Genomic DNA, 23,811 nt, shown 5'->3' with positions numbered 1-23,811 from the left:
TCTAACAGTATTGCCGCTCTTTAAATGATTTCATATGTCTTGCTGTGAGGACACATCTGCATGCCACGAAACGAGAGAATTGGCACTAAGAGCTATCGCTGCGAAATCGCATTCTGAGCCCCTTTGCACAAGCACTCATCTATCAATACACGCCATCATGATCCAGCAGTACTGTTATCTTCATGATATTTATTGACATTAATAGCCATTGTAATCATCGACATCATCGCTTTGTCTGCTTGCCGGAAAAGCTGCTCCCGGTAGCTCGCGGCGTGGGGCAAAGGCGGGACACTTGTTTCTCTTGTCCTCTCCGTGTCTCCTCCCTTGGTAGTGTTCGGCATGAGCTTATAAGGAATGCTACGGACATGCACCACGCATTAGATATGTGAGAGACTACACTTGGTTGCTACAGGCGGGGCTAGGGCATCGGCGCTCGAGCCGAATAAGGCGAACGCCGGGTTTGAAATGTATTCAATCTAAACGATGAATTGCAGCAGAAACCGGCGCGGAAGCGAGCAAGCAGGTGGTGAAGTAATGGTGGCGATGTGGCGCCGTTACCGGTGCAGCCTTTGTCCAAATTTTAGAGCTCATGGGGTCTGCTTTTAATCTCCGTACAGGGGCTTTTGTAGCGTCTGTGTAAGTCCGAGTTTTCAGAAGAGTGAGGTCTAGAATTACTATTCTCTCCACGAGGCCTGTTGATTTATAACAATGCACACTTCATGCATCAAAAGAGCTTCCTTAGCTATAAACAGTGCACAGCAGGTATACTTTATGTCTGAAATTTACATCATTGCAGTTAGATCCAGTTGATGCCATTTGCGCTCCACATTTTTTTGTGTCGACAGCAGCCACTTGAAAGATGACTGGTGAAAGCGTTACCAGCACATACGTCCTAAGGTGTGCATGGTTTTTGAGTTTCCCAGATATTGTGGCGCTCCAATTTTCAACACTTTTCTCCGTCAAACTACCACAGGGTAGACGCAGGTGCCGGCGATTAAAACGGCTTTCCTCTGTTCGTAACCTCTTCTCCTCAGGCAACCCCTTACCGTGCTGCTGTCGTCTTCATTGCGGGAACTGTCATGTGAGCTCGTGTCCTTTAAAGCATTCGGTCATGCGTAGCGATATATGCGCACAGGAGTGTTGCATGCGAGAAAGGCTGCATGTGGTTGGATATTCAATAGAGATTCCCGCTCGGACTCTACCCTGCTTCACTGCAGCAGCATAGGTTCACTGTTGACTGAGAAGCTGTAGCTGCCAGGAAGCAGTGGCACGGCTTATCATCAGGGCCGCATTGCGCGCGTATTTTTTGCAATGTAAGGAAACACTTAATCTCGTGTGCGACATTTATCAATGCTCTTCCGTTTCTATTGATTTTGTTATCAGAAGTGCCCACCGGAGAATACTATCGCTGGAAGCCTGCATACTTCTCGGACGAAACATGGCGCAAACTCCCGGATGACGTCAAGAAGCGCTGCGATGGGAACGTCGAAAAAGATGGATCAATAAAGGAAAGGAAAGTTTGTACTCGTTCTAAAAGTTAAATCATATTAATTATAGTTTCTCATCGCTGCTAGAACCTTAGTTGTGTTAGCGTGCGACTGATTTGTCGAGAGCTGTATCATCATTGTAAGATTTGTAAAATCAGGCGTGCAGTGCAAGCATCATTGTTATTGTGGGGTAGTTGAATAGCATCGTGTTTCTAGCATGCCAAAACAGAAACTGGAGAACAGTTGGCTGCGTTTATGCTTCTTTATATGCGTGCTTTTTGGTTTTGTGTGCTTTTGTCTACAGGAAGCCTAGTTGTGGCACTCGGCTTGGAGATGCTATATGACCAGGCATTGTATGCTCCGAAAACTTCTTAAGCCACAAAAGAGTGCGATAAGATCCGGCGACTTGAGTTGCAGACGCTGGCTGTAACTCGGTGGCTCGGCATCCTGTCTGCTAAAGTTGTAAGCAGGAGGAAACGTTTCTCCGTCATCACTCCTGCCAGCCAGAAGTAGTGGTGCAGTAGGAAGCACTGGGGAAGGACCGAAGCGGAGGCGGGAGCAAGAGGTAGCGAAAGAGGGGGACGGGGGGATTCGACATGCTTGAAACGGGAGTAATAGAGTGACTCTCCGCTTAATTTGTGGTCCCGGGTTCGTACCCTGGACCAGGACGAATTTTTCTTCAACCGCGAAGTTCCTGAGAACGCTGTATAGCTTTTCTTTGTAGTCGTATGGCTGTGCATGGGTGGATGCCAGTGAGTAATGCACCCTTATTACAAATATACTCCACCTTGGTGGATTCCCCTAAACATCTGAGCAGGTATATGTGTGTGTTGTTAATCGAACTCTATGCTGGAAGTTTCGAATGGGAAGCACGCATAGCGAACACGTCTAAAACTGGCGCTACCAGCGCTGGTGCGGATTTTGGAGTTTCGGACATCAGTATTTCCGCTACTGCGACAAGTCTTGTCCAAGTGCCGTAAGGCGAAGCTATCATTCTGCCTTGGCGCGTCCGACCCAGTGACACTCAGTCGTCGCAAAATTATTAGTAATTAGGAAACTGGCACCGCCGAATGGACCTTGTAGGCAACGTGCTAAAAATAGGGTGACGCTAAAGCTATCCCTTAAGGGTATGACGCCACAGCGTTAATGGTTATTTGCTGCAATCTTTCGTAATTAACGCCTCTTTCTAATCACACATACTCATTAGCATGCTTAAGCAGGCACACTAGAACACGTGAAACACATGAAGACACTCGAACTCTTTCCTTAACCAAGTAGAACGAAAGTGCCTCTTTGGCCTAGGGGTAGCGTATCTGACTTGCAACCCATAGGTCATGGCTTCGATTTCCAGTATATTGCAGCAGTTTATATAAAGCATAGTTAATTTACATTCCTACGTGTTATGATGACATTTCAGGCATGCTAAGGCCTCATAGCCAAATATAAATATGGTTTTTGGTCGTTTCCATTCCATAGGGGAACGTGTGACCTTCAGAACGCTGCCGACCAATCCTTAATTAGCGCAACAACGCGCACGGCTTTTCTTCTGAACGTCTGCTTTGCACTGTCGCATTAGCTCTGATTTCCTTTCTTTTTACTTTTGTCTCAGTGCCATTCAAAGTAACTTCATGGTGTACAAACAATGAGACGTTTGGCAAGTATAATATTAAATGATGTGCTTATGAAGAGAAGGATGATCGGTGGCATCATACACAACATAACAAAAGTCATAGTTCAAGAAAAATACTGAATGAGAACCTCAGAAACAGTATTATTTACACACACTCTCTCAGTTTACTTGCCGCTCTCCACTCTAACAAATGCAATCACTCCGATGCACGGTGACATCATACACAACATAACAAAAGTCATAGCTCAAGGAAAAAATATAAAACTTTGCTGGGTGCCGAGTCATCTCGGAACAGAACTCTGCGCTGCACAGGCTCGTGGCAAGCAAATAAAAAAGAAAATATTCTCTTTAAGGATTGCATGAACTCGGTAAATTGTAAAAAAAGCAAAAAATGGCAGTCCGCTTGGGACAATGAAGCGAATTACAATATACACTTTGTAAAACCAGTTTTAGGAGAATGGAAGTCCTGTACCCGCTGAGAGCGTTTCAAGGAAGTGATTATCTGCCGTGTCCGTATAACACCCACACATCTAACACATAATTTCCTACTGACGAAATAAGAGAAGCCCAAATGTGAATTATGCGAAGATGAGCTAACAATAAACCATGTTTTATTTTCATGTAGAAAACTTGGAACACTGAGGAAAATGTATTTTGAAGTTTTTTACACTGAACACAGGCAATTTCACCCTTAGGTGAAATTCCACTCTTAGGTGAAGATGCACTTGCTCACATTTCACATATTTTTATGTTTTTAAAGACAGCAGTTTTCAACAAATTGTAGATCTGATAATATTGAGTAATTTATAAGAAGAGACTTTTTTAACCACACTTCAGCTGTTTTCTCATTTCTGAGAAGAAGGCTGTGGTCTTTATTCGATTGGTTGGCAGCCTCAACATCCTTGCACATGCAATGATAGTTGCAGAGGTTACTCGACTTTCTTTAAAGCTTTGTCTTTTCTTTGGCATCACTAGGTAGAAAAACAAACATTTTAGGCCGTCTACACCACCAATCACTTTTTGCAAATTTTATAAAGTTCTGCAGAAAAATTTTCTATACCTTGTGCTTGGCGCATGATGGCCATAGCTGCCTACGTGCCATTAAACACAACAATACTTTTTCTCGTCGCCGCATCATGTACGGGCTGCCATATCATCCTGTTAACTGTACGCAGTGTCGCGCTTGACCGCTTACTTAATGAGGCCAGATACATTGTCACAGGACTTTCGGGGTACACACGCCTTGATGCGCTCAAGAGCTTCAGCAAGCTCAATGACCCTTCAGAGCTCCTCGACATGCGCACCCACACGCACCAAACGAGACTTCGCGGCACAAACGCAGGCGGATCCTCAGGCACCATGTACACACATTTCCCACTTTGCCGAGCAAGACGCCGCAGTAGGAAACCACGCCACTCACTGAAGGGAAGCCACTTCCACTACGTATCGATGCGCATCTGCGAATGCGGCGCGGGGCTCACTCCCCTCAACTGAACGTGTTCTGTACACGGACGCTGCACTTCCTGCAGACGGCAGCAGCCACACTTGCTATGCGACTGCGTGGTACGACCAGACAACAGAGAATCAGGGCCGATCCCCCCCCCCCCCCCCTCCATACATCGGCAGGAGCGCAGTCCAGTAGCTGAGAAAAACTAATGGCCATTTCAGACTATTTGCAGTCGGCTCTCGCACTTTCTTCTGAAACTGAACCCATTCACCGTCGTCTGTGCACGTACTCTCAAGCTGCCTACCGGGCATGCGCCAGCGTTCTTTATATGGAGCCTATAATGCAGAACATAAGGCATAACGCATGCCTGCTTCGCGAACGCGGTCAGCATGTAATCATCCATTCGGTAACGTGCGCACTTCGCACTTTCCGCGCACTTCGGTATCCATGGAAACGAGAAGGCTCATAGAGTATAGCACGCGCTGATCTCTCTCGCACTGATACTCCTCGTTCCGTCGCTACCACACCTGAGGTAGCAGATCTGATCGCGGAGAGGGCTGTGACGAAACCACTTTGCGCCGCCTTCCTCGCTGCTGTGGGCAACCCCCTCTCTATACCTGCGCTTGCTCTGATGGTATTCACGCGAAGAGAATCGGTCCTGCTGCGGCGGATTCAAACAGGCACCATTCTTAATCTTTTCTTGGTGGACCGTTTTCATTGGGACGGCAGGATGCCACCTGTATCTGGTTCCTGGTCCAGGTGCAACTGCGGTGCGAATATGAACTACCTGTTCTGGGAATGTCCTCTGTACACACCACCTCGCCTTCGAGTGCTGGCCACGTTTAAGCAGGAGCCGTGGACTTCTTCTATCTGGACCGGGGCCTGCCCCGATACCTCGTCTCCAGATTGTGCCATCGAGCTCTGGCGGGCACTCCTCGTGTTCATCCATGACTCTGAGGCGTCGCTGGTTGACGAACGGCTCCGCAACGCTCTCGAGAGGCACACAGCCTCCACTTAGCTGCCTCCAGGAAGTTTTAATAAAAAGGAGGCAGCCTTACCCCTTCTCCTTAACAACATCCCCTTCCACCGTAGCGCCTTCGGCGCATTCTAATGTGGAATAAACATGGGCTTCAATCAGTTAGTCGCGTTAATTATAGCATGTACTGAATCTATGACGGTTACTGATGGCCAGCTACAAATCTTTAACTGCAACCAGGCGCCCATCTGTTTCGGCAAAACAAAAAATTGAAGAGACAGGTAACGCGAAAGCGTAATGGGTTACTTCCCATATATGCAAGCGGTCATTCTCTACTTTACATTCACAGACCCCTGGGAGTCCTCATACTCCTCCTTGTGCGTTATAGGTTGCTCTTTCCGAGCAACCGATAGTTAATTTAACTACCACCTGCCACGGTAGGCAGTTTGCTAACAATCTGGTTGGCAGGCTGTGAGGACGCTGTAAGGTCACGAGACCTCCCAGGCTCACCAGCTCCATGGTTGCTCTCTGGGCACCACCTGCCAGACCAATGCCCGTGATTTTAGAGCGTGAGACTACTTCTCGCGTTTCGTAACCCTGGGTTATGCGTTATAATGGCAAATCGTAACCTAGTGATTGCCGCGGTAACCGACGTGGTTACGTAATAGAATAAAACAAGAGAGGAAGAAAATTTCTTGAAAAACACGAATACGTAGCTTACAAGGATTCAAATAAGAGTCGAGCAAACAGAGGACACGGGGCATGCAGAGGTAATGCGATACAGGAGGAAAAAGTCTCGAAATAAAAAATCACAACTTTGTGCAAGCAGATCTTATGGACTTCATTCATACATTTTGAAGGAAAGAAAATGAAATAAACTCCCGCGGGAGCCCCGGCCACAGAGCATATTGAATTCTGCGCAGTCAATGGTCCTTTGAGCTCTCACATAAACAAGGAGAGACGCAGGCCTGTGACTTCACAAGCCAAACATGATTAGGTGTAAAAACCTACAGGGCAATTGAGAGAAAGGGTTCGCCTAAAGTGTAGCAAATGCATAGATTAATATCTTGTCCCTAGTGACACGGCACCCTTCCTGAGTTTGATGTGTGCCATCAACCACCTGCGGAGGAAGCTTTGCTCTCCAAGGGTAAGGAGTTGGCTATCTAGGTAGCCCCATAAAATCACCGAGAGATGGACGTGCTAGCATCAGGAACATGAGCCGACGTGGTTGGCGCAATTATACGGCAGCATTCCTGTTTTTCAAAAGGATCAGACCGATGAGCCGCGTCAAGAGGCTCGAACTTCCCGCGCGGTTTTTTAGCGATAGCTACAATACGTCGGCCACTTCGCGAGGTCAGCGTGGCACCACTGGTCTGCCAGCTGTGCGCATGCGCAGTGACGTCATAGCCCGCAGCTGGTGTGCTCGCCGCTGTGCCGACGGCAGAGCAGACACCGGCGGCCTCGTCAGTTGTGCGCATGCGCGGAGTGAGGACAGAGCACGCAGCTGGTGTGCGCGCCGCGCGCGTACATTATGCTAGCATTGCTAGCTAGCATTATGCTGGCATTTAATATCTGATTTAATATCTGCTACGGGTCCCATTTGGGCCCAAGATATTAAACTCATTTTTGGAAATGTGGCGGAGTGCTTGAAGCTTGCTTCACCTCTGCCACAGGTTGGCCTGGTATTGCATTGCCTCCGGTATCGGCCTGGGATATAATAGCGCGCGTCTTTTCTTTCACTTTTTGCTCTCCTATCTTTAACTCTCCTACTTTCAGCACGTGGCAGCGATTGTGGCTCAACTAGAGCTAGTGGGCAGGCCTGTGCACTTTCCTCTACATTTTTCCTGACAACAACAGCAAGCAAGCAAGCGGCGCCATGGCTGCCGTGGCAGCTGCCGGCGGCGTGGCGCGCCGGCGAAAGCGAGTGGGGGAGGAGTGGAGAGGGGGAGAGGGTGAATCCATGTCTAGGGACGAAGATGAAAAAGGAACTCCAAGATAAACACAGCGGCGAAAGACTGACTTTGCAATTCGACTGAGCGAGTTGCACTCGGCCAGCTGTAGCTATCGCGTAACTCCATGTTTAACCAGAGCTAAATCACAGCTATTTATTTTTCCTTCGCGCGACACAGAGATGGAAAAAGCGCGTGAATCTAAACGGCTCAATGTGCTAGCCACAACACACTCTTCAAGGATATTTGTTTGTGCCTCAGCCTGAGCACAGTTCATGCAGCGCAAGTCTGGAACCAAGCGCCAGGAGTGGAGCCTGTCTTTGGTGGGGAGCACGCCCCACTCGGCGCGCCACCGGAAGTCCCTCTCCGCGTGCGGTAGGTTGCTACAAAGGGCGTCCGCCCATTTCGGGTCAGGCGCGCCCGTCTGGCGAATGCCCGGCGGTGAATCAGAGAAACACAGGGCCGCACGAAGTCTGGATGCACTCATGGCGCGTCAAGCCCCACTCGGAAACATCTCTTCCCGAAGCGGCGTAGAAGGCAAGAGGAGTGAGCGCCGTTGGTGCGCTGATGCCGAGACCGCGCGGTACCAGGACCCGCCGCCTACTTCCGAGCCTGTACAGCTGTAAAGGCGGCCCCACATAGTCCAAATGGTCCACAAGTTCTGCTGTCCATTTTACGCCCGGCACCCGGCAAAAAGTATTAGACCGATTTCACAAAGCACACTGCGCCTGCATGCGCTTACCGGAAGCGACCAAGCCGCCATCTTACCTACAGTCCTTCTCCGCGCCACCTGAGCAGCAGCCCGATTCATTAGTGCTTTGAAGCGCTTTTGATTTGCTTGCAGTAGCTTTCCTTAGCGGTATTTAACACATTTTGCTAAAGGAACCCGATGCGGGTGCACATCTAAGATGGTAGCAGCTGTTTCGACGCGGGCAGCTCGTGTGCGCAGCATGGCCGCTGCAGTTGTCAGCTTGCAGTGGTGCAGGTCTTGATCAAAACCCGCTTGCCCCACATTCCCGTGATCTACCAGACCAACTTTGTTGCGCATGCCGATACAAGTGTTTTAACCTGTTCAGACGATGTTAGTGTTTCTGGCCACTTGATTTCCCGGTAATTTCCCAACTGTCAATCTGGCAGATACATCAGCATTTTTGTTTACTTTTTCGTTTGTGCTTCTTTACTTAAAAAATAAATGAAAGACACTTAGTTTTTCTTTTTATTTTAGCGACAACCTTATTATACCGAATAAGCAGAGTTTTAACGTCATGTTTTACTGAATTCTCTGTGATATTATACAGAACGAGCCCAATCTAAAGCGTGAGTTTCCTTCCGGCCGCCGGCGAGTGCACACGCCTGCGGCCGGGGTCTCTCACCAGGCCCTTTGTTCTCGCCCGTCGGCGTCCTCCGAGGCCCTCGCTTCCACTACGCGCGCCCTACTTCGGCCCGCTACCTTGGATTGCTCAAGAAACCCAAGAAACCTTGCTGCGCCTCATATTCTGTGGTCCTACATCAGCTAAACTCCTACGCCCCTGCACTGCAGCGGTTTACCCAGCAGACTTTCCCTCCTCCTTCGAACGGTTTACCACGGTGCTGTGTCCGCGTGTGTCTGCTGCTCGGACATCTCCCTGTGGATTCTGGACGAACGGGGACTTTTTCGCGCGCACCTCGTGTGCCTGCTTTCCCCTCCTGCCTCAATGGCAACTTTGTCCTTCGGGGCTTCATAATACCCTCTTCCCCGCGCGCCATTCTGGCCCACTCTCATTCTCCTGCCTTCACAGCACTCCTTTGCGAGTAATTTCTACTCCCCGTACCCGCGCGCCTCTCCGGCCCGCTTTCCTCACTCGGGCGCTACTTATGCCCCCTTATTGCGGTTTTATCCCGCATTCCACTTTCACGGCTTCTTATTCAGTCGCCCTCCTTTTCTAATCTCAATTCTGCCCCTCTGTGGCTATAGCGTGCGGGCAGTCCGCTTTTCGGCGCATTTTCCGGGCGTTCTCGTTGTTGCGTGTGCGCCCAGGGGTTGGCCGCAGTTGACGGCACACACGGGGTGCGTGCACGCGTACTTCGCTATCTAAGGGCGGTAGTCTGCGTTGTCGCGTTCGCGAAGGGAAGCCCCCGGACTCATCCGCTTCTGCCGCCACCGCTTCTCTCCGTCGGGCGCCTCGCTGCACTTGCCCTCCCGGTCCGTTCGCCACGCTGCGGCTGCGATTCTGTTCGCGCGCTCTTTTCGCACGGGGCCATACTCTCTTCTAGCCTTCCTCGCTCCCTTTCTTCACTGCGCGCAACTACACTGCCCGCCATCCGCCCACGTGGTACTCCCAAATTTTCCTGCCGTCAAGGCATTCCCTGCGGGTGTTCACACCTCGCCCTTTTCGGCGCGCCTCAACGGCCCGCTTTTTCTTTGTGTCCATCTGACCCCCACCCTTCGAGCGCACTTCGTGCCCTCTAATTTCTCTTTTGTGCCTCTCTTGTTGCATTTCCTTGTAAAACTTACGTCCGCCCTCTAAGGCATTCCCTACTCGAGCGAACCGCCCATCTGCTCGTATTGTGGGTTTTCTCGTGGTGGCGTGGGCTCCACGGGGTTGGCCGAACTTGTCAGCACACACGGGGTGGGGTGCATTGACACGCCTACACTATCTATGGGCGGTAGTCTGCGTTGTCGTGTTCATGGGCAGGGACCCCCGGACTCATCCGCTTCTGCCGACACCGCTTCGCCCTTTCGGGCGCCTCGTTTCCCGTGGCCTCCCGCTCTCTTGCCGTCGGGCTGGTTCGCTCGCCACCCCTTCCCGCCTTGGGTCGACTTTGTATCTCTTTACGGGCATTCCATGCCCCCATCCCCTTCGCGGCATCCTACTTCTTCCTTTGCGCGCAAATTCCTTGCCCGCCATCTGCTTATGCGGTACACCACCATTCAGGTGCCTCCCCATTGGCCCAGAAGCCTGCGCCTCCCTGCGGTCCGCGCGCCTCAAGCCACGCCCCCCGCGTGCTCAGTCGGCTCCATCACCCAGCCGAGTGCGCATCGGCGCTCTGCTCTCGAGTGCGCATCGGCGCTCTGCTCTCGGCTCGGCCTCCCTTCCCTTCTCGACTGCGGGAATTGCGACTTCGCCTCGGCGAGCACGTACCCCTCTATTTCTACTCTCTTTCCTTTACCTTCCCCCTCCCCCAGCGCGGCGCAGCGACCATTGCCTCGTTCCAGAGAGAAATTACTGCACGCGTCGCGTGGCCCCAACTTTCAATTTTTCCTTCCTTCAATAACATCCCCCCTCCCAAACTAAAGCGTATATACCGGTTATAATCATGCGTGAATAGTCAGTTGTATTCCTGGCAGCTCAAATGAGGGTGAACAACATTTATGCTTTACATTTGTTTTACTCTGCATTAGTCACTCAATACCGCAATTGAATCAGACAGCGTTGTTTTGGGACAAGTCGTTCAGCAGTGCGTCACTGCATGCATTTCAGCTGCGTTTGGTAATGGGGCGCGAAAGGTTGATATTTGGTTTTTTAGGCTACTTAAAACATACCGCTCATCTGTATGTTTTAGGTGAGCTTTTATTATACGCGTAGAGTACATGAACAAAAATATTAGAAATATCGAGACGTCATGATTATTTTACAGCCTCACAGCAATAAACCTCGGCAGTACGAGCAAGCTATGCGGTTTTCTTTAAAGAAATCTGTGAGAATCCGTTTAATCAGTACAGGGCATTTGAGACTGGGAATTTTGAATGCGCGGCGTTTCAACTGAAAAGTGATTAGTAATCTTGCCTCCATGTTCGTTTCATGAAGCTTCATGAAGTGCCGCGAAGGTGAAACTGACCTTCCCTAACACAAAAGCTCCTTCAGAAGAACTTGACGGCAAATAAAAGGCTCTTCTACACCTAGCGCCACGCTTAGTATATGAAAATTCTCGTGGTCCTAACTTTCACTGATCTCGAGGGACTAGAAGCTAAACACTGGCTGCCTCTCTGACCGTTTTCAACACGCTCCTTGTGTTGACCATTCTTTCCTTTATGGCTACAAGAAATCCAGTGCGTCTGAATAAAAAATGCAAAAAGATACTATCACTTCGTGGAGAAGAGTGCTCAGTCTTGCTGAATTGATGACCAGCACACAGCACAACATGTTCACAAACACGCAACTACAGCCACTCATTCAGTCTTCCTTGAACAGCAACTGCAGACGCCTCGAATTTTCTGGGTGAATTGCGTGATGACACGGGTGATAAAGTCGGTAGTGTTTAGTTTAGGGGGTTTAACGTCCCAAAGCGACTCGGGCTATGAGAGACGCCGTAGTGAAGGGCTCCGGAGATTTCGACCACCTGGGGTTTTTTAACGTGCACTGACATCGCACAGTACACGGGCCTCTAGAATTTCGCCTCCATCGAAATTCAACCGTGCGGCCGGGATCGAACCCGCGTCTTTCGGGTCAGCAGTACAGCGCCGTAGCCACTCAGCCACCGCGGCGGCTACGGGTGATAAAGTCATTTCTGTGCTTCATTACACGCTCTCGGTGCACGCTCATCCGACAAAGGCCGTCCAGCCTGTTGTTTGTCATCGTTGAGCGTAGCCAGGTTTTCACTCTGCTCATTGTCCTGAAGGAGCGCTCGACCGTACATTTAGTACTGGCAAAGCCAGGGCCACCTCAATGGCTTTTTCAACACCGGGTAATAATGTCTTTACCTGATGTAGAAGCTCGCAGTAAGTTATTTCTGATGGCTCCCCAGTTTTGTTGCACCACATCTCGTACCAAGAGATGGCATCTTCCTTGAAGTTGTCGATGCCGTAAAAGCATTGGAGTTCTTCGGCGAGGGCAGCGAACTCAACACGGCTCAAGTGCTGCTTCATTTTTAATGGATGCAGCTGGAGAAGTTTGAAGCTTCTCTCATTGCTTTCAGAAAAGCGGTGAGCTAAATAAGCAGTGAGTGAGTCCAAGTATGGCACATATATTGCCGCACGCTAGTATTCCTCCGGCGACTGAAAACCGTAGTTCTCTCGGTGGGCCTGACGAGAGACTTGTATTGGTACAGGTATCACCACATTTAAGTGATTGGCTGCCTTCCTTGCTGCATTCACGATGCAAGATAACTCTAAAGCGTTTGTCCGGTGGCCGCGAAAAATACGTTGCAGCTCAGTGATGTGGTCATGCACAGAATGGAAGCCCATAAATACACCTTGCAGAACGTTCGTAACTGGTTCGAGCCGAGCGCTGTACTTTCCTACAGTCTGCAAGAAGACGATGAAAGATGAGATTTTGTTGCGCAGTAGAGGATGTGAGCTCGTTGTCTAGTTACAGCGTTCGAGCATGATTCCGTTGACGCGAGCCTCTCCAGTGCCGGAAATGCATAAAGATACGACACGTGAGTAGTGTGGGCAATTTGCCCATCGTGTGCCTGCGGTGTACTCAGCCACACAGCGGCGATTCTTGCCGGGCAACAGTTCTTACGTGTGCCAATTGCCGCGACCGTCATGACGCTGCCTCAAAAGATTGTCCTCGCCTGACAAGGGAAAATGCGATACTCAAACAAATGACGAGACAATTCCAGACACAGAGAAGCTGCCGCTAAGGTGCGACGACGTCTTCGCCCTCGTCACAGACCTTCTAAAAGTGTAACGAGCATTGGAAAGGATCTTCCAAGAATTTCCGCAACTTGTCCTCCCCCTCCGCATAATACTTTAAGGATTGGGAGCAATATGACTGGCAAGACACAGACGGCTGTCGCAGACGGGCCTTGGCTATCCCTGCCTGAGCTACACACACCCGCAGTGACCAAGCAGGTATTGCGAACTCAGAGTCCCAAGACCATTGCTAATCAAGCACAAATCACAACTCCGGTCCAAGACCGGGACCGGCAAGTGACTTGGCCATCGCTACCGAAGCACCCACCCCGGCACCGCGCACCCCGTGTGTTGAGCCTACTGCTGCTGGTCGGGTAGTAGATCAGCAACCGGACCAGGTCGCCGACGAGCAAGTGATTGCAATGCTAAAGCCAATCGTGAATGCCATGCGTGTGCTGCTTTTCAGCATGCACATGCCAGCTGCACATAATGCACTGAAGATGCTGTATTTGTTGAATCCAGTGCTTGCATTTGTCCAATAGCTGGCACAACGCATCCTCCAGCCTCATCCTTCAGAGAATAAGTCCGATGCTTACGTTGTCATCAACATTATCAGCTTCAACGGCCAGCAGCCTTTCATGAGACTGAAACGTCAGCGCTGCCTTGTGATGGAGGGTCCTTGATCTGTTAATTCCACTCAGGTCGCAGCAGTCGGCAGCCGTCAAGGTGTGCTGGCTACATCTGCGGCGGCCTGTTACTTACAGTGCTTGTGTCATTGCCTGTCGTGCTTGCTACGGACGACCGCATTTCTCTACTTATTCTTTTACGCTCCCCTCATCCCTCTCCCCCAGTGCAGGGTAGCCAACCGGAACATTTTACTGGTTAACCTCCCTGCCTTTCCTCGACCACTTCTCTCTCTGCATTTGTGAATTTTCCAGGTAGCACCAAAACATTATAGCAATGTTAATTTTTGTTTGGTCGAACATTAACTCAATGCTCTTAATGTATTTGTAAGGCCGATGCTTGTTTGGGCTAGATTCATTTTTATTAGTGTATGACGCTTACCCCGCAGAAGATAGAGCAACGCCACTCTGCCGGAGACGAGCTTGCCAAGGATCCACCCAAATGGTTTCTCATTGTACAAAGATGCACGTGCTGGGAAACATGTGGCCGGTGGGAAGGTGGTCGGAATCATTTACTGGCTGCCGCCGTTGTGGCGAGGCCTCTCAAGCCAGAGGGGCACTCAGCCGAATGCACATTCCCTATGGTTGCCGGTTCGGTGGCCGGCGTACGAACGTATCCTGGTTATAGCGAGCGACGAAGGCGAAAACAAGATGCCCTGTGCACTGTCTGCCTCCGTGTCGCTATCTCTCTAGAGATCAAAGAAACAGACACCCATCTCAAGACGGCTCGATACACATGCTCGCCGGTGCCCCTGTATACATGCAACAGGTCGCCCTTCAGCAGAGCTAACGATGGCGTCGTTTGAAAACGGCGGAACGACGCGTGCCCGGACGCGGCACTTCGCAGGTGTGACCCAAAGCATGGAAGCGGGGCTGCTTTTACTCTTTTGGCTGAGCGCACCGCAGCCCCTGGCGTGCGGCGCTTTCAGGGACGTTTTCGCCATTAACGCAGCCATCACTCACGGTCCGAGTGAGGAGGCGCGTCGCAGTAGCACTCAGGGCGAGGATGACGGCGGCGATGTGCGGGGGGGGGGGGGGGGGGGAACTCGGATGCCTTTTCAGGAAAGAGGGATCTTGTATTTAGTAACGGTGTACGAACATACTGCCCCGTGTATTTAGTTTTACTTTGGTTTGTGTTATTGGCCGGGAGCTTGGTTTGAGGCTGTAATGTGGCGGCCGCTTCGAAAGCAGGATCTGCCTGTTGTCGGTCCCATCGGCTCCCTGTCAAGTCGCTTACTCGCTGGTCATTAAGAGCGTCCTGGCGTTTGCCCGCGCCCGTTCTCGAAGAGTGCCGGCTATGCTTTATGGCCGTCATTTTTCCCTCTTTTGCCGCTCCATATGATTTTACTCGTTCTCTCCGAAGCCTAGCTGTGGCGTTCCTTTATACTTGTTTTCATTACGAACAGTACGGAAAAAGCGCGCGGGTCTCCATTTTTGGTGTCTCTCAAATACTTTTTATATGAGAAAAAACGTTGCTCCTTCACCTTTCTCCGGCAAATCATACCGCAGACGCACTGCAGCTGTTTTCATGGCAGTGTGGCTTTGTGGGTGTTTACACTGTATAAATTCGTCCGAAGCGCTTGACAATCGTTTTCATAACCAGAAAATGAAGCAAAGCATAGATTCCTACATATTACACTCTTCCATTATTAAAAAAGCTTATTTAATTGATTATCCTATTTTGATAGGTGTATATACACAAAATGTATTTGCGGTTGCATTTATGTAGGACCAAAATAATTATGTGGTCCTATATAAATTCGTTGAAATGGATCGCATATTGACACTATTTGCCTCGGCTTTCAGTGCACTACAAGCGCGGATTCATATAGGCTCGGTTTGGGTGCCGGGGTGGTCGAAATTTCGTCATTTCGGCAAGGAGTGTCTACAAGCAAATGTGACGCCACAGGAAGGAGCCACACTTTTCTTTCTAAGCGTGGTGGCCTAGACTTCTTCCTAAATGTAGCCGGCAATTTATGAGAAGCGGAAGTTCTCGCGATAATACCACGTGAGTCTCTAAGTTCAAGATAGAAAACCTCAAGCGTTCCTCTCAGAATTGTTCGCTATCTTGAGCCTGTCATTCTTTCACTGCCATGCCAACACCAGCAAGATTACGTCATAGTGTGCAGAGTGCAAAGTTTGCTTGCACTCAAAAGTTTGCTTGCAAACATTCGCACAAACTTGCTCAAGAACAAAAAAGACCCCTCCCCCCCTGCCCCAAGAAAAAAAAGACTGAGGGACGTCACAGCCAGCTGACTGCTTGCAAATTCATACACGATATAGAAATAATTACCTTTGTCGTTCCCAAAGGCAAGTCGCAGACTTTCGGCAGGGAATCGGTGTACTACGCAGCAGTGACGAACCAAATTTTCCAGCGTTGCAGCCCGCTGCTGAACTGATCGCACTTACAGAATGCTCCTATCGCCTCCATCTTCTGGGCAATTCTAATATGCTGCAGCATGTTCTTCCGCTTAGTGAAGCCCTTGTAGCAGACGCTGAAACGTCTATAACGATCAGGATTGTCATGATGTGTCACGGTCACCGCGATCAGGTTGATGTTGACCCTCGTTGGGACACTGTCGCCATTCCGGACAGAAGCATGTCAGCGAGAGCAGGACGCGCGCGCTCAGAAAATGTTGGGAACTAAAAAAAAAATCCAAGGAAAGCATTTTTGGTCCTAATCGGACATGACGTCATTCAAAATCACTTGACCAATGACGTCACACGTCACACATGTGAAGTCATGTTTTTTTGACCAATAAGCGTTTCCAGCCTACCTGCCCGCAAACGCTTGTGCCCGTTGCGTGCGCACGCTGTGGTTTGTAGCGTGCGTACGCCCGTTAGACGCTGCGAGATACGTAGCGTTCTGCGCATGCGAAGTCGTTGCCCGCAGAGTAGCTGCGTACGCTAGCTCACTGCGTACGCCCAACTAAAAGTGTCTAGTGTCTAGTCGCGGTGGCTCAGTTTTTACGGCTTTAGGGTGTTGAGCACGAGCACGCAGGGTAGAATGGCCGCAGCGGCGACCGCGTTTCATGACAGGCGAAGCGCTTAAAACCCCCGTGTGCTGCCCGGTGTCAGTGCTTGCGGTTAAGAACCCAGATGGTCGAAATTAAGGCACAGCTATGGCTTTTTTCGACGCATACAGTCACTGAGTGAAAACGTATCCAGTGACTCGATGAACCCTCGATGTAGCCTACAGTTGTAGTCGGCGGGGGTGACAGTGCGGGCCACATCGCGACGGTGCGCCGTGCCACGCGTCTGCGCAGCAGCCGACGCAGACGCAGGGAGGAGTGGCACTTGATTCGCGGCATGACCGACTGCGCCGAATATTTTCATTCTAGTCGCAACATGTGAAACGGGCCGTAGACAGACTTCGGCCCGGCCAATTATCAAATACTGGCTTTTGCTAAAGTTGAGGACCGCACCAGACACCCTGCTGTAGACAATTCGATTGACGGCCTCCTGGGCGTCGCCACATTGCTCGCTGGGCATCCCACGCTAGCGCATCCCATGTTTGCATCCTACGCTAATCCAGGATATGCAGCTAATCCAGGATATGCAAAGCGAAATCTCTCGGCTTTCATTGTGTTCATTGGCGTTGCCGTTGACAACGTTCTAGATTTTGAGGAAAAAAGGGCGCATAGCTGGTTCCCTGGGCCAGTGTACGCCGTTAATCGCTCTTTGAAATACGTTGCCGTGGTGATAGAGACATGTAGGCTGCATGCATTAGCGCTGACAACATTTTTAGGGAAAGGAAATGGGGCAGTATCTGTCTCACATATCGGCAGACACCTGAACTGCGCCGTAACGGAAGGGATAAAAGAGGGAGTGAAAGAAGAAAGGAAGAAAGAGGTGCCGTAGTGGAGGGTTCCGGAATATGAAGCATTATATACGCCGCAGCGTTCATTGGGTGACCAACCTCTTGCGATGTCATTACCTGCCACCTGCCAGGGTGGGCGCGCTGCGTATATCCAGTGAGCGGAACGCTATCAGAGCAGGTTTTTGGAGTTGGACAACAATTCCACGTACATGAAAGCGAGGTTTAGCTATCCACTCACCCAAGGAGCCAGTTGTGCGCCTTTTGGGAAAATGAATGGCCTCTGCAACGTTGTCAACGCCAAAGAATCTCGAGAACGACGGCGGCTCACTTGTTTTCTTTGGTTTTTGAGTAAAGGAAATGGCGCAGCAACCGTCTCACATAGGTCGGTGGACACCCGAACCGTGCAGTAAGGGAAGGGATAAAGGAGGGAGGGAAAGAAGAAATGAAGGAAGAGGAAATAGAAAGTTGAATTTTGAGGAAAGCCGCGCCGCAGCGGTGGAACGCCGTAGTGGCGCATGCGCTGACTAGCGACGATTACCCGAAATGCGCTGCTGACTCGCATACTGTTGCTTTCGCTACAAAAACATTGAAATTACTGCGACTCGCATTATTGGACGCCTAAATTTGTATACTTATCTATATTTGAAACTGCGACACGATACAAGAGCATTCACACTAGGCAATTGCAGGCAGTGAACAAAAGGAGCACTCGAGTACAGTGGATTAAGTGACCGTTTCTGGCACTGAAGATGAAACTTCAACGCCTGTTCGGCCTTATTGCTTTTCTTTGTGCAGGATATGCAATCTCATCCAAATAGAACTTGTTACACTGAATACGAAACCTGCAAGGCTAGGTAGTCTATGAGAAGACACTGTAGTGACATCGAATTCGAGCTTGATACCGCAGCCGTTCCTTCATGCCGTGCTAGAGAACATGGAAATGTGCGCTTGTTGTGAGCGTAACTTCTCTTTAACTAGGTAATACATTCAAGTTGTGCATAGTAAATTCAAGATGGTTCTTTGCGTTTCTTCGGAGGGGCAGCGGACCTCTCCAAACTTGAATTCGACGGTGTTGAAGGAGCAGACGATGATTGATGCCAGATGATGGAGACAAAGAGAAAATATATTTACAGGATGTACAAGGGCAAACTGCGTTACAAGTTGAGTCACACAGACGGTCAAGCTGTAACTGACAAAGAATATTCTCACACAGAGAAACACTCTCTACAAGCCCTTACTCATCGACGCGAGATTAGAGTCTAGGGTTGCAGAATTACCTGCCACTGCACGGAGCCTCTAGCTCAACTAGACAAGACTGCCCTCCAATGATTTTACATGCAATATTAAAGCTTATGCAAACAAAGAAGTTAGGGCGGTGATATTTTGAGTCCCGCCCTCAGCTTCGATAACCAATGGAGGTAGCCACAGCCCCTGAAGGTTGGGCCCAACTTCGAGCCCGGGGCTTGGCTAGAAAAAAAAAAAGAAACACATACAGAAAACATTCTCAAATCTCTCCCTGGGGAGATTTCTCGCCCTTAGTGCTTGATGCTTTCCCCTTCCCTGCCGCACCCGCGCGTCGCCTCTCGAAGGATGAAGCGTTTTGTTTTTCCAGCTAATTGGCGGGACCACTAATCCACTGGCTCGCCGCAGGAATGTGAGACTGCGGAGACCCGCGACGCTTCGGTGCCATCGAGCATGCCAAAAAAGGGGCCCATCGCGGAATGCGAGGTGGTTCGCATTCCGCTGCCGTGGGAATGCTGCCTAAGACCAAGCGGCACCACGTGCTCGTTGTGTGCGCCTCGCATGCTTTCCTGTTGCGCTTAACAAAGCCAGGTGTCTTCGGCCGTCACAGCTGTGCTGTCAAGAAGCCAGTGCCTCCTGCGCCTTTGCCACTGCTTTCGGGGGAGGGGGAGGGGGCACGCGGATAGGGGGAATTCGGTGCTTCACTTAGAGCTCTCCAGGTAGACCGGAGGCCCGCAGTGACTGCAAGCTAAGGGAATGAAAAAATGTACGCGTTGATGAAGCGCGGCCTTACAGGCATGTGGCGCACTGACACAGCTGAATCACAACTCAACAACACCTTTTAGTCTGCTAACTTAGCTGTTAGGTAGAGCAGCTTCAAAAGCAATCAGTATAAATACGGGATGTGGCTTTTTGAATAACCACCTGCTGCAACTGCGCCGTTTTGTGTTTTGTCCTCGCCCGATTTTCACGAAAAATGAAAATGAAAGTTGGTTTTTGAGGAAAGGAAACGACGCAGTAACTGTCTCACATATCCAGCTGCACTCCCGAATCTGCGCCATCTATAGCGTGAGGCCGCGGCTTTCACACGTGCTACATTCACACGCGCATCAGGAGTCAACAGCATGTCTCGTAGCCAGCCTTCGCCACGCACCGCCACTGTATTGCACGTTTTTGATGCGCTACGCGTTTGGAAACCTGGCCGAATTAGCTGTGAGGAAAGTAAAGGAGCAGTAACTGTCTCACTTCTCGGTTGGTACCTGAACCGGTCTGTATAGGAAGGAATGGAGGAGGCAGTGAAAGACAAGAGAATGACAGATGCGCCGTTGTAGAGGGCTTCAGATAAATTTCGACAGCTTCCTGGGCTGCAAGCTGGGAGCTTCGTAAACACGGTCAGGGCATATCATGTTCAAAAAGATGAGATAGAAAACGATAGTGCAAGCACTGTGGGGGACCCTCAACCGCATAATCTGGGAATACGCCAGCTCTCAAGGCGTTAAAGCAAATATAAATTAAGAGAAACCTGGGAAGCCAGGCCTGCTGCGGAGCGAGGTCTCTGCTCATCAGCCCGCCGCTGTGGCTCGCTGTGATCCGCCGCGGTGGCTAAGTGGTTAGGGCGCTCGACTACTGATCCGGAGTTCCCGGGTTCGAACCCGACCGCGGCGGCTGCGTTTTTATGGAGGAAAAACGCTAAGGCGCCCGTGTGCTGTGCGATGTCAGTGCACGTTAAAGATCCCCACGTGGTCGAAATTATTCCGAAGCCCTCCACTACGGCACCTCTCTCTTCCTTTCTTCTTTCACTCCCTCTTTTATCCTTTCCCTTACGGCGCGGTTCAGGTGTCCAAGGATATATGAGACAGATACTGCGCCATTTTCTTTCCCCCCAAACCAATTATTATTATTATTATGCTCCACAGCAACAAGCCGTCCGGCTGGCGGAAGAAGCCGCGAGGAGTCAAGACCTCTTTGCCCGCTTGTAACCGCAGGGGTCCCGGCCCCGTCACCCAGGCCTGCGTGCCGGGGAGGGGGAGTAGAGGGCCTCCTTGCCTGGTGGAAAATAAAGTTGGTATCATCATCATTATCATCATCATCATCTAGCCCTAGCTGCGTGCGACATTCACTGTATGCGATTCCAACGAGAGATCACTTTTACACGACGGAGCACTTAGCAGACAGGTTTGAGGAGCGGAATTTCTGCAAGCGTATGCAAATTCAAGACTTAAGGATGCCTCTACAACTTCCAATGCGTGCGCTGTCTCCTTTCCTTGGAGTACCTCGTGGACTGGAGTCCAGATTAGGTTAATTAGCTCTGCCGGTGTCGGGCCGGCAGTCAGAATTTTGACTGTTTCGGCAGATACCCTACCTGCGCTGTTGTTCCGCGGATAGCCGATTTGAAATCAGTTATAATCACTCGGCCATTCTGTTGAGTTAAGGCCAGCGTAATGGCTACCTCCTCAGCCGCTGTTGCGTCCCACTGTCGGGTGCTGCAGCATGAGACTCGGCCTCCACCCTCCCTGGTTGCTAGTGCTACGAAACCTGTTCTGCCTTAGTATTCCGCCGCGTCCGTGTAAACCACGCCCTGTCTGTTGGCTAGTTTTTACAGCTAAAGCTTTACTGGCCGCGAACTTGCGATTTCGCCGTAGCGGTGCTCCGAGGAGGCACATGACGTCACAACACGCACCTCGCCGCGGGACCGAACCGGTCTGGCCGGGCGGGCGGCGGCTGGCAGCGGCGCACTCGGCGCGAAATAGAGGCGTGCACTGAGTCTCCAGCCGCCGAACGCTTCGGCGGTCAAACGCAGTTGGAGTATAGAGGGTCTCGCTTTGGCTGACGTGACGTCGCCGTGCAGCGCACGTAGTACGTCGTAGTATAAACGCGCCTTCACAGAGCCTGCTCTTAACCGCTAACCAACGTGTACGGTTGCGGCATCTATGGGAGCCACTGAACCCTCCCCCGCACACTCACTGAGTAAAAAGATAAAACCTGTGCCGAGGCGCTCAGAATCGAACCGGGACTTTGGCGTTTGAGGTAGGGACGCTACCAGTCCGCCACCAGGGCTCAAGTTTTCACCATGAATAAAGGGGAATCTAGGGAATGCACACTTTCGATGCAGAAGTCTCCGCGCTTTCGCTACGTATATCCTAACAGAGCTTGGCCATCAGAAATTTTTTCTGTAGAGCTTTCGCTCGGTCCTTTCCTCTACCCTCATGGTGTACCGGATGCATGTTCTTTGGTTCTGGTGGGATTTTGATTTTAAAGCGAAAGCTTTACTACACCAGCCAGCGAGCCATTTCGGCTCGTCGCGTCCTGTGCGATGGCGGACGAACGACCTTGAGCCCCCGTCGCCTAGCAACGCCGCAGCCGCGCTCTAACAGATGGCGCCGCCGTCGACGATGGTGCCGTCGCCGCTCGCTCCACCAGGTGTGCTCCGCTGGGGTAGAGGGAGAGGAGGTGTCGCCTCGCGGCGGTTATATATATATATATATATATGTATATATATATATGCGCTTTCAGTGTATTGTAGCCGTTATGGAGAGCGCGAAAGAGACGCACCAACGACAGAATGAAGCGAGGAAGAGAGAACGCGCTCAAGAGATGCCAGAAGAACGCGCCGCGCGACTCGAGAAGCGTCGTAACGAAGATGCGGCTAGAAGTCGTGCCACGTCCCGGAGTGACTCTTCAATTGCGGGAGACCGGTTTGAGTTCTAGCATCGGAATGAGACGCTGTGTAGACGACGTGCAGAGGAAACGAAACTTTCGCAATTCAGCTAGGGTTAACCAGAGCTAAAGCACAGTCAAATTTTTGTTCCTTATGTCTGTTGGGAAACGTCTGTTTGTTCCTTATGTCTGTGTCCGAGCTGCGCTCGAGGTTCGAAGCCTAACTTTTCTAGTATTTTTAGCCCCGAATGGCTACGCAGGAGTCCTTGTTTTTGTGCTACTCTGGTAGTCTAATCAGCTCGTCTAGTGTGTTTGAAATCCCCATGTTAAGAATTTTCCGGGTGGATGTGTACGGGGGGAGGTCCAGGGCAGTTTTGATGCCTTTCGATGGGCTCCGGAAAAATTTCGACAACCTGGAGATCTTTTACATGCAGTGACAACGCATAGCCCCCCGGCCACGGCGGCCGCGTTTCGATGGAGGCGAAACGCAATGGAAACAAATGAAAATTGGTTTTTGGGGAAAGGAAATGTCGCATGATATGCAAGCTCAGAACAATGAAATGCAACTAATAAACCACTAAGAGAAACCCACAAACAAATAAACAAAAAATGGACGCTACAGCAGCAGCCCACGCACTCCTGTAGTGGCTTTGCGTATGGACATTAGAAAGATCTTTAAAAAAGGATAAAAGGAACACTGTTCAAGATGTGCCAGAGAAACCACACAGAAAAATAAGTGTGTACAAGGCAGAGACCAAGAATGAATAAAAATAGTCAAGACTAACAACGAAAGGGTCTATGAAAGGCTTCTGGCGCTGGCACACAGGAGGTCACAAGTTCCATACGCTAAACCCAAAACCTTAAAGGGGCGGAGACATCAAATTTTTGGTTGGAGTGTTCTTAGCTTCAAACATTGCATACTCCCACCCGGCGCGTGATACGTGCTCCGCAATTCAAATATGCACATTAAATATTATCGCATTATTTATACTCAGCGATTTCGGTTTCTGAGTGCAGGGGTGCATTATGACGTCACTCCCGATTAAGAGCAGCAACCTTGGTCATGTGGGCTCCAAGAGTAGTGACACAGGGACCGCTGCATCGCCTGCTCTCGTACACATGCTGTGCATATCAGGGCCTTTCGAAATGCCGGCCAGTATTGCGATATGCTTTATTTTGGAGTAGTTCCAATTACAAAACAGATATTTGAAATTACAATACAAACATGTTTGCACAAAATGCAGTGATGAAAAGAAACATTTCATTCCTCTTCCTAATTTATCGCATCCTAAAGCTTATTGAGCATCTCAATGAATGAGGGATAATCATGTAGAATGGTACAATTAGTCTGAGCCATAACTGT

At 50.3% G+C, this 23,811-nt stretch overlaps 2 pseudogenes; both read left to right on the top strand.

Annotated features, from left to right (window-relative positions):
- Positions 1 to 859: 859 nt before the first annotated feature.
- Positions 860 to 5,582, top strand: LOC144120685 (uncharacterized; annotated as a pseudogene).
- Positions 5,583 to 7,079: 1,497 nt separating this feature from the next.
- On the top strand, positions 7,080 to 7,256 carry LOC144116619 (U2 spliceosomal RNA; annotated as a pseudogene).
- Positions 7,257 to 23,811: the final 16,555 nt, after the last annotated feature.

This window comes from Amblyomma americanum, chromosome 1, assembly GCF_052857255.1.
Source record: "Amblyomma americanum isolate KBUSLIRL-KWMA chromosome 1, ASM5285725v1, whole genome shotgun sequence".
NCBI lineage: Eukaryota > Metazoa > Arthropoda > Arachnida > Ixodida > Ixodidae > Amblyomma > Amblyomma americanum.
The sequence above is the reverse complement of the archived record's forward strand: the minus strand, read 5'-3'. Positions and strand labels throughout refer to the sequence as shown.